A 6,573-nucleotide genomic window follows, 5' to 3' on the forward strand; every position below is an offset into this window, starting at 1 on the left:
CATCCAGTATCCGTAGTTTCAGGTGCTGCACATCTCGTATCTTCACATCATAGACAATTGCCTTTAGATGACCCCAAAGATAAAAGTCTAAGGGGGTCAGATCGCGAGACCTTGGGGGCCATTCAACTGGCCCACGACGACCAATCCACTTCCCAGGAAACTGTTCATCTAGGAATGCTTGGACCTGCACCCATAATGTGGTGGTGCACCATCTTGCTGGAAAAACTGAGGGAACGTGCCAGCTTCAGTGCGTAAAGAGGGAAACACATCATCCTGTAGCAATTTCAAATATCCAGCAGCCTTGAGGTTTCCATTGATGAAGAATGGACCCACTATCGTTGTTCCCATATACCACACCAAACCATCACTTTTGTTGTTCCAACAGTCTTGGAGGGATCCATCCAATGTGGGTTAGTGTCAGACCAATAGCGGTGGTTTTGTTTGTTAACACCATTCACATAAAAGTTTGTCTCATCACTGAACAAAATCTTCTGCGTGAACTGAGGGTCCTGTTCCAGTTTTTGTTTTGCCCATTCTGCAAATTCTGTGCGCCGATCTGGGTCATCCTCGCTGAGATGCTGCAGTAGCTGGAGTTTGTAAGGGTGCCATTTGTGAGTAGCTAATATCCACCGAAGGGATGTTCGACTAATGCCACTCTCCAGTGACATGCGGCGAGTGCTACGCTGTGGGCTCTTGCTGAATGAAGCGAGGACAGCCACTGATGTTTCTTCATCAGTGACAGTTTTCTTGCGTCCACATTTTGGCAAATCCAACACTGAACCAGTTTCACCAAACTTAGCAAGCAGTTTGCTAACTGTAGCGTGGGAGATGGGTGGTCTCGTAGGGTGTCTTGCATTGAAATCTGCTCCAATGACCCGGTTACTGCGTTCACCAGATATCAACACAATTTCGCTCCTCACGTGTTAACCTCTTCGACATGTCAATGGCTGTGAACAAAGAGAAACTTGTAAATAACTCATGAAGGAATAAAGTTATATTGAAACCAAGCACACCATTGTTTTTATTGTGACATTACCAATAAGTTTGATGTGTCACATGGCCCTCTTCCTATTGAAAAAACAAAAGTTGCATCCAAGATGGCCGACTTCTAAATGGCCACCATGGTCACCGCCCATCTTGAGGAGTTTGCCCCCTCACATATACACAAACAGGACTTTAATATCACCAACCATTCCCATGTTATTACGGTGTATCCATATAAATGGCCCACCCTGTATAACGTTTAAATTGGAAAAGCTGGCAAATTAATTCAAACTCCTGACCCAATAAACATAAACTAATCTGAGTGTTTTTGATTGTTCTCTATTCCACACAGTGTTAAATATACACACAGACTAAAATTTACAGCCACCTTTAACAAGTTAAATTTTAATAAGTAATTCTGAAGGTTCAAAAATGTCTTTGAACATGATGCGCTGTCTCTCCTAATGACTGACTGCAGCATAAAATGGATTTGTTGAAATGCACTTATTGGATTGATCAAAGTGAAAGTCCAAAGAAGTCAATGACGGTTTCTAAATATCTGCAGATTCAAGATCAGCTTAAACAATTGTACACAAGTTCAAGTTATTCAGATCTGTTACCCTTTCCCGAAGTCTGGGAAAAACATCCAAACTGTCCCCCTCAGATCAGAGGAAAGTGGTTAGGATATTCAGGAATAACCCGGGAACCACAAAGGCTCAAGCCTGCTATGAAGTAGAAACCAATGCTGCAACACCAGCTGAACTACACCTGCCAGCAGTCATCAGTGAGATGCTGGGCTACAAAATGAACAGCTACAAGGAGCAGTACCCACCATGGAGAAGGAGACTAGAGGCCAAGATCAAGGTAGCACAGAGGGAGGTTAGCCGACTGCAGATCTGCAGAAAGGTGCGATGAAGGTGTCCATACCCGAGGCCTTGGACACTGCCAAGCAGCGACTCACAGCCTTGGCCAGCCGCTTGAAGAGGTACACCAGAGAGATCAAAGGCAGGACAATGAACCAGCTGCTCTCCACAGAACCAGCCAAGGTGTACTCTCAGTGGCAAGGGAACAATAAGAGAGCAGCACCACCAAGGCTGAGCAGTACTGGAAGAGCATATGGGAGAAGGACGCTGTTTTGTTTGTCTCCTTATTTATGAAGAAAGAGTCCTTTTGTGATCTGCGACATACTTTATTAACCATGCTTGGTTAGCCGGAAAAACAACAACCACCCCTCACCTCTTAGCGCTCATGCCCGTGTTCTTTACAGATAGTGCCACCTTGTGGTATGGCATGAAACTATGTTAACTCACAGCAACAGCTGCTTATCATTACAGACTGAACAATAACAATGCTCAGTGGCTAGTGGATCTGAGGGCAGATCACAGCAACCTCCCTGAACAGGGTCCAGTAACCATCACAGTGGCAGACATCCAAGAAAGACTCTCCAATATGAAGAGCTGGACAGCACCAGGCCCCGACATGGTTCACGCCTACTGGCTGAAGAAGCTGATTGCACACCACGAGAGTCTGGCAGCACAAATGAACCAGCTGCTGGTTGATGAGAGACACCCAGAATGGCTAACCGAAGGCCGGACAGTCCTGATCCTCAAGGACCCCCAGAAGGGACCGGTCCCCTCCAACTACCGACCAATAACCTGCCTCAGCACCACCTGGAAGCTCCTGTCATGTCATGGACTGGCTGTGTGGCAGGCAGGAAATAGGATCCAAACGCAAACTCACGGGGAAACAGGACTGAACTCAAAATACAGCTTTATTGCTGACAAAAGATGACAAGAGATAACAGCGATACAAAATAACATGAAACTAAACTGGGAAGTACTAGCAGCAGTCAGCCGAGACTGCAAGACCAGACTGACCAACCTGTGCACTGCCTGGATTGATTACAAGAAGGCCTATGACTCAATGCCCCACAGCTGGATACTGGAATGCCTAGAATTGTACAAGATCAACAGGACCCTGAGAGCCTTCATCAGGAACTCAATGGGGATGTGGCGTACAACACTAGAGGCCAACTCCAAGCCCATAGCGCAAGTCACCATCAAGTGCGGGATCTACCAAGGAGATGCTCTGTCCCCACTGCTGTTCTGCATAGGCCTGAACCCCCTCAGTGAGATAATTGACAAGACTGGCTATGGATCCCAACTAAGGAGTGGAACAGGTGTCTGCCACCTCCTGTACGTGGATGACATCAAGCTGACTTACTGATCCACACTACCAGGCTATACAGCAATGACATCGGAATGTCATTTGGACTGGAGAAATGTAGTCGGATGATAACAAAGAGAGGGAAGGTAGTCAGAACGTAGGGGATCGAACTACCAGGAGGCAACATTGCAGACATAGAGGACAGCTACAAGTACCTGGGAATCCCACAGGCAAATGGGAACTATGATGAGGCTGCTGGAAAAGCTGCAACCACCAAGTACCTGCAGAGGGTCAGGCAAGTCCTGAGGAGTCAGCTGGCCAAAGGAGGAGATAGAAGCCACTGACAGTGAGACCCTTTGTGATGAGAACAGTAGATGACCAGCTGACGGTCCAAACCGGCTGCTGGTAACAAAGGATGTGTTCTCTGGAGTGACGAATCACACTTCTCCTTCTGGAGTTTGGGTTTGGCTGTTGCCAGGACAATGGCACTTGTCTGACTGCACTGTCCCAAGTGTAAAGTTTGGTGGAGGGGGGGTTATGGTGTGAGGGCTCCAGTTAGGGGGGAACTCTTCATGCTCAAGACATTTTGGACAGTTTCATATTCCCAACTTTGTGTGGCCAGTTTGGGGATGGAGCTTCCTGTTCTAACTCAGCTGCACACCAGTGCACAAAGCAGGTCCATAAAGACATGGATGAGCCAGTTTGGTGTGGAAAAACTTGACCGGCCTGCACAGAGTCCTGACCTCAGCCCCACAGAACACCTTTGGGGTAAATCAGAGACTGTGGGGCAGGACTGTTCGTCCAACATCAGTGTGACCTCACAAATATGTTCCTGATCAGAAGTTCCCATAAACACTCCTAAACCTGTGGAAAGACTTCCCAAAACAGCCGAATAGGTTACAGCTGCAAAGGGTGGGCCGACATCACATAAAAGCATGTGATCTGTTATCTGTCTAGCTGACAGATAACGATGTGCTGCCTGGTGGCTACAGATCTGTGATCAGACTAAAACATTCACAGCTCTTTGGAGGACAAGGGTTACACTGTTCTCAGCAAAGTTCTTCTTAAAGGTCTTGGAAGGCGAAGACAACACCATCACATGACAGGAAGACGACGCTGAACACAGAGCAAACTTCAGCTGAGATGGTCCATCCACAGCTCGAGGTCAGTCATTAGCCTGCTCTGAAAAAGTCCCGATCCTCAGCTCGTGCTACTGACTAGAGCAGGGCGATATGGCCAAAAATATTTATCACGATATATATTTGAAAATTTGCGATGACAATATAACTGACGATTTAATTGATGCGAGACAAAATACAACTCCACAACTTTACTAGCGCAAAAAAAACCCCCATGCATTTATTTTCACTTAAACAAGCAGCTGTTTTTTATGTGCATTAAAGCTACATAAAAATTTAACTGTGCAAATGCAAATTCCTTGCTGAAAGTTGAACCAAAAGGCATTTCCAGTGGAAATGGGCTGAAATATCCTGAGTGTAACCGAGGACAAGGTAGGAGTAAAAGGGACAAGGAAATAAATTGATAATTTATTTATTACATTAATTAAACATTCAAATTCCCAGTTATTTCCAGACAGGACTTACAACACATCCTGCTGATATCCAAGCTGCACATGACACTTACCACACAAACGGTGCAAAAAATAACACAACACTGCAAACCGTCACACGCCGTTTAGCGACACTGCAATCGTGGCACGCACTGCAAACACCTCGGGTTTCAGTACAGCTGGGAATCAGCGCTATGCATGACCTGCAATCTGGGATATAAAGGGAAGTGGCACAAACAAATAAACAAATAACAAAAAGGGAGGTTAGTCCGCCCTTACACAACTCACTTCCAATCAGTAACCGCCTTAACGGCTGGACGAACTAACCAAAACAAAATTACAAATCAATCAAAAGAACGAAAAAAAGGACAGCAGAGACAGCACAGCTGAAAAACACAAACAACAACAAATTAAAATATTACCCAATAAAATATCGGTTTTATTAAACCATTCAAAATCACAAAACTAAAACAAACACTCAATATACCTACAATATTGATCAGTTTGTGATCATGTTTCTGACTTCTCAGAGTTCAACTGTAAGTAGTTGTCACCAAGCCACTGTTCAATGGAAGCTAAACATTTAATTAAAGAGGACAGTTTATGGACTTCCATCGGCTTAAAAGAGCAATAGAGCTGAATATCATCAGCATAGAAGTGATAAGACACCTCAGGGAACTGCCTAATTATAAGTCCAAGAGGTAACATGTACAAAAGAAAAAGAATAGGACCCAGAACTGAACCCTGCGGTACCCCAAATGTCAGATCTTTAGAATGTGACATAAACCGATTCGCAAAAACACTAAAAGATCTGTTGGAGAGGTATGACTGAAACCACTTCAAAGCCAGACCGGACTGTCCCGGAGCCTGTTAATCAGGATGGTATGGTCAATGGTGTCAAAGGCAGATGTCAAGTCCAACAAAACCATGACTGAGGATGCTCCGGAGTCAGCTGACATCATAATGTCACTAGAGACTTTAAGTAATGCGGTTTCTGTTGAGTGACTTTTACGGAAACCTGACTGAAATTTGTCATAAATTTCATGTTTTTCTAAAAAAGTGGTAAGTTGATCTGCAACTGCTTTTTCCAGAATTTTCGATGATAATGGAAGCTTAGAGATATTTATATTTATATTTCCCAGTGTTGTGTCATGTTTACTTGTGTTTAGAGTTTTGGCACAATGAGCGAAGTTTTGCAAAATGTGTTCAAGCAACGGGCAAAAACTGCAATGACTAACCTCTTATTTTGGATGGATTATCTCAGTTGTTCTCCTGACTGAAGTTTGGTCCGTTTACAGCATCCTGCCATGTGATTGCATTTGTCCCTAACCATCAGGAACCCTCACGTTAACTTTTATTGAGTGGAAAAAAGTTAGCGTTCATCCTTCAGCTTCACTGTGCTAATGTTATGCTAACATAGCTGTGTAGCTAGCCACCACGCACATGATATACCAGCTAGCCCAACTTCAGTAACCCTACAAACGTCACTGCTGTTTAGTTTCCTGTCTTCATTTATGTTGGAAGTGACAGCAGAGCTGTACGTTTTAATTTTTTCAGAAATCTCTCAGTCAGAACATGCTATATCATGTTTAGGTAACTAGCGAAACTAGTGAGCTAACTTCCGCTAGCTTCCTGCTAACTTCTAACGCCGTTAAATGTAATAAATTCTGTTTTCATGGATGCCTGGATGTTAAACTTAACTGTTACACCTGGTAAAGCAGCAACGCTGATCGTTTTATTAAAGATAAAAGAATTTAGACAGTTTTTAACTCTCAGTGATGCTGCAGTGTTCGTTTGGCTTTGGGACCTGAAGCGGACGGAGTTTAGGACCCAGATTACTCCCAGATTTACGA

This window comes from Copadichromis virginalis, linkage group LG12 (genome assembly GCF_057382275.1).
Source record: "Copadichromis virginalis isolate Kocher_CV1m ecotype Utaka linkage group LG12, C_Virginalis_male_GT1.1, whole genome shotgun sequence".
Lineage (NCBI taxonomy): Eukaryota > Metazoa > Chordata > Actinopteri > Cichliformes > Cichlidae > Copadichromis > Copadichromis virginalis.